The 8,965-nt window shown below is 36.3% G+C and overlaps 1 pseudogene across 1 annotated transcript; it reads left to right on the top strand.

Moving 5' to 3' along the window:
- Window positions 1–5,116: 5,116 nt before the first annotated feature.
- Window positions 5,117–8,600, top strand: LOC143234344 (actin, acrosomal process isoform-like; annotated as a pseudogene). The gene is made up of 4 exons (XR_013018632.1): window positions 5,117–5,330; window positions 6,618–6,857; window positions 7,029–7,275; window positions 7,668–8,600. The product of XR_013018632.1 is annotated as an actin, acrosomal process isoform-like (transcript).
- The last annotated feature ends 365 nt before the right edge of the window (window positions 8,601–8,965 follow it).

The raw sequence follows: 8,965 nt of genomic DNA, 5'->3' as shown, positions 1-8,965 counted from the left end.
CACATGAACGATTTTAGCACAGACAATTTTAGATTTTGAAACGTAGCAAGAAACACTTCTCCACGAATGTGAAGAGAAGAAGCAGCGCTCTAAAACCGGAACGGTGTTTGAACAAGCACTTTTCTGAATATCCCACCGTTCCGTCTCTTCATTTAATTCAAATATATATAGTTGCCCTCATAACACTATGTAACACAATTTTTACTTTTTCTTGTTCCTGGACAGAAAGTGTTATTTCCCAATTGCTTATGCCTAAAGTGAATGGAAAAGACCTATTTTTCTCTTCAAACTTTGCTTTTGTCACCTGGGAGCGTATAACGAAAACATGATGGGAGACTATATTTGGGGACTGATACGTGAGAGTGACTTACATTATAGTCGCAAATCTCAAAAAAATTACTCACTTCTAAACATTTTTGTATAACTTTAGTATGAATACATGTAAATCTTGATTCATATGTTGTTTTATTCAGACCTTATGAAAATGTGCAAATTTGTCCGTTTTTACGTAGAAAATAGGTTAATTTCTAAATTTCATTATCCAGGTCACAAAAGCAAAGTTTGAAGGGAATAATGGTCATTTTCTGTACTTTTACAACATAAGCAGTTAAGAAATAACAAATGCTATCCAGGAACAAAATTTATGTTACATAGTGTAATCGGTGATACGTGAACTGTATATTTTCTCTCAACAATCGTCTTATCAAATATTTAATAAATTTTGTACCGTTTCACTTTCGTGCTCCATTGTTGTCTGCCAGAAGACACTGTACAAGGTTTAAAAACCACTACGTAATGCCTAGAATGGAACTAAAAGAAGTGTAAACATACAAAACGCGCTATTTTGGTAAAAAATAAACGAAATTACGCGAAAATTATGAATAACTTGAGGATTACATGTGAATTTGAAGAATCGGGTGATGGCCTCATAATCACACGATCAGGGCATGAGTAAGTACAATGCGAATATACTTACAATAGTTATTCAAAACAAAATACTGATTAGTGTATCAACAACTTGATTAAACTTGAATTACGTAATCCTAAACTCAGTCCAAATATCAGTAGATGGCAGCACTGAAGTGCGTTGTTTGGTATTTTTAATCTGGTGATTATTGGTGTGTGTTTTTTTGCAAAGTCCCCTAGTGACACAGCAGCAACTCTTTGGATTTGTGACGCTAAACATCGGGCTCGTATACTTGCAGTTGGCAGAGCACAAATAGCCCATGATGTAGCTTTAAGCTTAGCAACAAAGAAACAAAGCAAGCTATGTGAATTGGTGATAGGAAAGAGGCTTACAAAACAAAACGATCTCAGTGCTAGGCTATACAGCTGTTTTGTTATCTCTCACACCAAAGATGGACGGAGATTATATTTTTCACCAATATTTGAGTTTGTCCTTAAAGTTTACTCGAAAACGAATGAATAGATGAAATAAAAGTTGGTATGTATCTGTACTGTGACCCAACTTAGTAGCGTTTGAATATATTCTAAAGACGACTGGTGTAGGTATTAGCACTTTAACTGAAATAAAGTACAAAACAACGTTTCGAACTTCTTAGGTCACCTTCAGGTTAACAAACTGACTGTTGCCGGGCGCGTGTCTCAGGAACAATAGTGTAAAGGCCCGGCATGGCCAAGCGTGTTAAGGCGTGCGACTCGTAATCTGAGGGTCGCGGGTTCAGCCGTGGGGGCGTTATAATGTGATGGTCAATCCCACTATTCGTTGGTAAAAGAGTAGCCCAAGAATTGGCGGTGGGCGGTGATGACTAGCTGCCTTCCCTCTAGTCTTACACTGCTAAATTAGGGACGGCTAGCACAGATAGCCCTCGAGTAGCTTTGTTCGAAATTCCAAAACAAACAAACAAACGATAGTGTAAAGGCATGTGCCCGACAAAGGTCAGTTGCAAACTCTCTCTTTGTTAGCCTAAAGATAACCTACTTTATTTATTTATTCTCAACTTTATTTTAATAAAAGTTTCAATATCCACACCAGCCGTTTTGAGAATTCATTTTTACTTCAAGTGGGTTTTCGTCACCACGAATTAGTAGCGTTTTGTTTCTGAAACGTCATGGGAGGTCACGAAGAAAGTAAAAAACATCTGCTTATTAACATGGGGACGGATGTTTCTCTATAACTCGGTCAAAATGATCAACTTTTGATGAAACTTGATGGACATGTGTATAATATTATTACTAATTGTACTGTCAAAAATGGTTCTTGTTCACTGATAAGGACGAACCTACGTTTGCATTTTCGTACTTTTTGTTTGTTTGTTTTTGAATTTTGCGCAAAGCTACACGAGGGCTATCCGTGCTAGCCGTCCCTAATTTAGCAGTGTAAGACTAGAGGGAAGGCAGCTAGTCATCACCGCCCACTGCCAACTCTTGGGCTACTCTTTTACCAACGAATAGTGGATTGACTGTAACATTATAACGCCCCCACGGCTGAAAGAGCGAGCATGTTTGGTGCGACGGGGATTCGAACCCGCGACCCTCATATTACGAGTCGAACGCCTTAACCCACCTGAGCATGCCGGGCCTCGTACTTTTTAGGAGCCAAATATGAACAACACTGAAGTGTGTACTCCACCGAGCGCCCCTCTAGTTTTAATCATGCGATAGATAAAACCAACCAGTCATGCAAGGTACTTGGAAACCCTCAGCCAGTTTTCATGTCCACTCCCTGCTGGCTCAGTGGGAAGTCCATTTTGTAGTTTTATATTTAAAAAACAAACGATTTTGGTACTCTACCGGAAGTTGTCAAGATGTATCTTTTCCGGTTGAGATGAGATCATAGATTATGTATTACAAACTCTTAACTGGTGTTACAGCTGGATTGACTGCCCCTAACATTTTATATGTATTTGTTTTAAACCGTAAAATCCAAGTAAATACAGTAAAATTGTGTGTAATACATAGAAGAATGTTTCTTGTTGCGAGACATAATTAGGGTTAAAGCGAACCACAACAACTCATTTCCGAATGTACGCGAAGTTCTGCATTACCGATCACACCGAGACATTTTACACATTACATGCAGTTCGATAGATACTTACTCGGGGGAACCCCAAAAGAACAAGATGGGAAACGCCCGGTTTGACTTGTAAATGTTATTGGTTATCCTGTACTGTTCAGTTTGTCAGATGTTATCGACTGTGGTGACTTTGATGGAATTATTTTTAAACCACCTGTGATTTTCACGTGCTTTGAAGTACTGACTCACTTACCAAGAATGAGTTCTGACGCATTTTCACTGAACCGATATAACTTTGAAGTACTGATTCACTAAGAGTGTTTGTCGCATTTTTACTGCTCTCTTTGTACCTTCACTGAACCGACATAACTTTGAAGCACTGACTCACGTACTAAGAGCGAGTTCTGACGCATTTTTACTGGCCTGCTTGTACCATCACTGAACCGGTACGACTTTGAATTAAAATACAGCGAGCAAATATAGCATCCAAACCCAACACGTGTGAAAAACGACGTAATCTGAAGTTTTATCAAAATGTGTGACACTTCTAGTCTTAGGTTCGACACGAACATTAAAAAACAAAAAACACATCTCGAGCTAGTAATATCCCCAAATTATCCACTAAGTGCGACTACTGAAAACGGCTTTGTTTTTTTTGTGTTTTTAAATATTTTCCCTAGGTATAACGGTATAGAGATCTTAATACGATTAGTTAAATTTAACAAGAAAAGATAGTGTGGTCACGCGAAGGTAACCATTTTGAATGATAACAAAGTTTGTCATATAAGTTTGGAGAATTGTTTCTGGTTGATTTGGAGAAAAGAAAAATCAACAACATATTATCATTTATAGTCACTATACAGTGTTGGTGTAAGGTGGTAAATAAACGTTTAAAAATTGTTATTCAAAAACAACAGCTGTTTGTAGATCACGTGTCGTAAAAAAACAAAAATAATAACAGGGCCAAGTGTGGTCTACGGTTCTTGTGCTGGACTATTAATCTGAAGATTCAGGGTTTATAACACGTCTCTTTGGTACATGAATAGTTTATAATAGTTACTACTATATCCCAATATTCGATTAAAGTAGCCGAAAAGTGGCGGTGGGTCTTCTTCACAGACTACATTTCCTCTAATATGTTAGGTTAAACGAGGGACGGCCAGATGCTGTATAGTCTTTGTATAGCTTTATACGAGTTATGCGAAACAAACAAAATCATACAGTATATTGGATTGTGTATCTATATCAGGATCTGATACTTCTCTTTAACATTTTTCCTATATTTTAAATTAAAATGAAATGAAATGCATATTGGTTGTCTTTTATTTTATATATAAAATAAATGATAAAGATGTAAACAACTAAAAGACGAACTAAGTGAAACCTGAATAACAATGAAATATGGCGATCCTTCAGCCTCATCATGTGTAAAAGCTGGTTGTATCACTCACAAGAACGTACTGGACTAACATTCCAAATATGGGCATCAAAGTAATGCTGACTTCTGATTGGGCGCTTTTGGTTATAAATTTTGTAAAAACGACTTGTGCCGGCAGTACAATCAACCAATTGAGAACTTCCGACAGAAGGTGGTAGATTCGCATTACCAAATATGGTAAAATCGGAGACTGTCTTTTTCAGCTCGAGAGAACCCATACACTGTTATGTTTTCGAGTATTTCTTGTGTGTCAACTTTTATATATGTATTTTATAAACAATATTTATTTTCAAATTTTATAAGAACTATTTGAAAATTCTACGTAACGTAATAACACCTAGTTTATTAATTATTTTACACTTTAAAATAAAGACATTATATGTACATACACATATATATAAATCAGCATAACGTGTAACCAGTAATTTCAGAAATTTGTAAAGTTAAAATAACGAAATCACGAGGATACGGATTTGAAATACAAAAAAAATATTACAAAATATTAGTTTCTACTCCATGATTTTTTTTATTCCATGTCGGTGAAAATTTAAATATTTTAGCCTAATTTTAACGTAATATTTCAAAATATTCATATTAAAATTATATTTATTTAGCAATTGTTCCATAGTTTAGATAGGTTCGCCACTGTAGTGGTGATGTCATTGGCGGAAGAACGTTAAGTGGGCGTGTATATATATGACAGAGCGGGGAGTTAGCAGTTCACTTGAGTCTCGCTATCTGTTCATGTGGTTGTTGTTGGTAGACTAGATAGTACTTTAATAGATTAACATGTGTGACGAGGACGTAGCAGCCCTAGTAGTCGATAATGGCTCTGGAATGTGTAAAGCTGGCTTTGCTGGAGACGATGCCCCTCGTGCCGTATTTCCTTCAATTGTGGGGCGGCCTAGACATCAGGTAAATAAAAGGAACGTCTGTGTTGTATTACGAATAACTTGCTAATTTTTGCGAATTATAAAAAGTTCATATCTATGTGGATTACAAGAAACAAAACATTCGGGCTTCAGAAAGGGTGTTTTGTTCGAAATGTCGCTAAGGAACTATATTGCCACCGTACGTTTTAAGAGTAACGTTTTGCACTAAAATTATTTATCACCTTCGTGTACTTGTACATGTATGCTTTGTAATAAATCTTGCTATCTTAATTCGAAGTGTACACTTTGCATAATATGCGTGTACTTGCATACAAACTCCGGTGCGTAAGTTTACTACAATTGTAAAACACTCGTAAGGTTTACCTGAATAAGTTTAGTGGGACACCGCACTTGGAACTAGTTTGAACTGTTATTACCAGGATTGGTAAATATTGCAACAATAAGTTAACCTAAAATGGGAAGTATTTTACTGTTTTTGGAACAGTAAGTCTAATACACAAACGTACAAATATGTTTTAATATTGAAATGCCGACTCGTAACTTGTATATGGTTACGATGTTTAATGTATTTACTAATAACATTAAATTCGGGCAAAAGCAGAATAAAGGGGGAGGGAAAAGATGGGGGTGTGAAAAATTCATGTAATAAAACTTTCTAGTTGCATAAGTTTATTAAGACGTTTAAAAGAACGTTTTATTCTGTTTCGTAAATGAGCCGATAGACGATTGGGTGTGACTGCTGTTAACTTCTACCGTATTTTATCTAAATAAACCAGAACTTATGAAACTGGAATATTTCCCAGTTTAATCCCATAATTCTTGTAGTTTTTTTAAAAACTACAAAAACTTAACTATATATACGTCTTTCCTGCTTACATTTATCAGCAGACTAATGTTTAAAGCCTGTTTCAGCTATTTATAAGGTATGCTAACTAGTTACGAAATTTTGTTTTTAACAAGTCTACACAACAGTTTTTTCAATTAGCAACCCTTTTACTCGATTGTTTATCATTTTTTAGCATGAAACGTGAATTTCTAACACATCAGCACCTGTTTTTATAAAGTAAACTTCTGAAAACATGAATTCTTGAGTTTCGTTTGTGAAATGGCGTCACTGTTCATAATTAAACCTTTGTTTGAGGGTAGGTAAGTGACATCTTTAGTTAAACTGCCTCGCTTTTAAAAATGTGTATGAAAAACTTCATCAGCCTTTTAAGGCTAGATACTCGACATCTTGTACTTGGAATCTTGTATTTATTCATATTATTAATGCTCATTAAAAACCTTTTTTTAAACTATTTACTTTTAGGGTGTGATGGTTGGTATGGGCCAGAAGGACAGTTACGTGGGAGATGAGGCCCAAAGCAAGCGTGGTATCCTGACCTTGAAATACCCCATTGAACACGGTATTGTTACAAACTGGGATGACATGGAAAAGATCTGGCACCACACTTTCTACAATGAACTCCGTGTAGCCCCAGAAGAACACCCAGTCTTGCTGACAGAGGCCCCTCTTAACCCCAAAGCCAACAGAGAAAAAATGACCCAGGTATGCATATATTGTTGCCTTAATTTTAATATGCATGTTTTTTAATTTGTGCAGAATTTCTTTTTTTTTTATTCAGTATAAACTTCAATGCGTACCTTCTGTACACCTACTGACGGGTGAGATTCAACCCCCCCCATAAGATTTTTTTAGTTGTAAATTGTTTATTTTCAGATCATGTTTGAAACATTCAACACCCCAGCAATGTACGTAGCCATCCAGGCCGTCTTGTCATTGTATGCCTCTGGTCGTACCACAGGAATCGTGCTGGACAGTGGTGATGGAGTCTCCCATACAGTCCCCATCTACGAAGGTTATGCTCTTCCCCACGCTATCCTTCGATTGGACTTGGCCGGTCGTGACCTCACAGACTACCTCATGAAGATCCTAACAGAACGTGGCTACAGTTTCACCACCACAGGTTAGTTAAGTTACGTAAACAGTTCATATTAAATTATCTAAAACACAAATATAAAAGGCAGATCTCGAAGTGATTATCGGTAACTCCTCAGGCTATCGTAGGATGCTATAATTCGAGTTTTGATACTCATTGTAGGTAAAGCGAAGCCATTGTGTAGCTTTGGGTGCTTAACTAAAGCAGTAGGAACCGGGTTTTTAGTATTGATTATTTAAAATAACCTTTCACAGTTCCATTAGTGTTTAAATACAATTGTATAAGTAAAAAACCTGTTTTTTTAAGTAGTCAAATCGGTGCACGCAAGCTTTCGGTTACATCCATGCTTTATCGTTCGTGAATATATCTTATACTTCAGTTTATCCGATGTTTTTAACCTATCATTACTTCTCGTCTAGCCGAACGCGAAATTGTCCGTGACATCAAAGAAAAATTGTGCTACGTCGCCCTGGACTTTGAGCACGAGATGACGACCGCTGCTTCTTCCTCCTCTTTAGAAAAATCGTACGAGCTGCCCGATGGTCAAGTAATTACTATTGGAAACGAGAGATTCCGCTGTCCTGAAGCAATGTTTCAACCTTCTTTCCTTGGCATGGAAGCATGTGGCATCCACGAAACCACTTTCAACTCCATCATGAAATGTGATGTGGACATTCGTAAAGACCTGTATGCCAACACGGTGTTATCTGGGGGGAAGTACTATGTTCCCAGGAATTGCTGACAGAATGCAAAAAGAAATTGGTGCACTTGCCCCCAGCACGATGAAAATCAAAATTATTGCACCCCCCGAAAGGAAGTATTCCGTTTGGATCGGAGGTTCCATTTTGGCTTCGCTGTCCACATTCCAACAGATGTGGATATCCAAACAAGAATACGACGAATCCGGGCCAAGCATTGTCCACCGCAAGTGTTTCTAAACTAATCATTCCAAAATAATGTTAAATTCGAAATTTCTTTTTTTTTGGGGGCCGTTTTAAGTTATGAAAGAATTTGTAAAGGAACAATTAGTTGCGACTTAAGTTTCAAAACACTGTTCTATAGTGTTTTTGATTTCTTGGAAAGGTAATGTCGACGAAAATAGACCTGAATTAAACTTGAGTCTAGTGAACAAGGTACGAACTGTAATGCTTTTGTTCGATTCAATTCCTTTTTTTCTTGAAACTATAACTCAATTTATTAGATGTTCTTACTACTTGAATTAAGAAAACATTTAAACGAAGAAACTGACAAATGACGAACATGTAAAGACTTCTTATATTAAAATGTCTTTAAATCTCGCTTGTGTTGTACATTAAAACAGAATAATAAAAGAATTGAAGTGATTTGTTTAACATTTGTCTTCATGCTTCATAATTTTGTTATTGAAACTACTTTCTTCAGGTCAGAAGTATTGACATAATCTTTTGAGATTATATCCACACATTCTAAAAATCAAAAATTTTGAATTAGTTTAACTCTTGTTTAAATAACTTTTAATATTTCGATAATGTTGGCTTTAATTATTTCTTGAGTATAAATACTGTAATCTATAATTTTCTTCTGAATTATATTTTACCCGGAATAATCTAAGTACAGCAACTCCAAAAACCTTTCGTATCGTTAGTAGGTTGACTTCAGATCTGGTTTATGTACAAGACACCGTGGTAATCCATGTTTTAACTCTGATTCAATTTGAGGTAAAACTTATTTCAACATT

Source organism: Tachypleus tridentatus, chromosome 12 (genome assembly GCF_004210375.1).
Source record: "Tachypleus tridentatus isolate NWPU-2018 chromosome 12, ASM421037v1, whole genome shotgun sequence".
NCBI classification, from domain to species: domain Eukaryota; kingdom Metazoa; phylum Arthropoda; class Merostomata; order Xiphosura; family Limulidae; genus Tachypleus; species Tachypleus tridentatus.
This window is presented reverse-complemented; position numbering and strand designations above follow the sequence as displayed.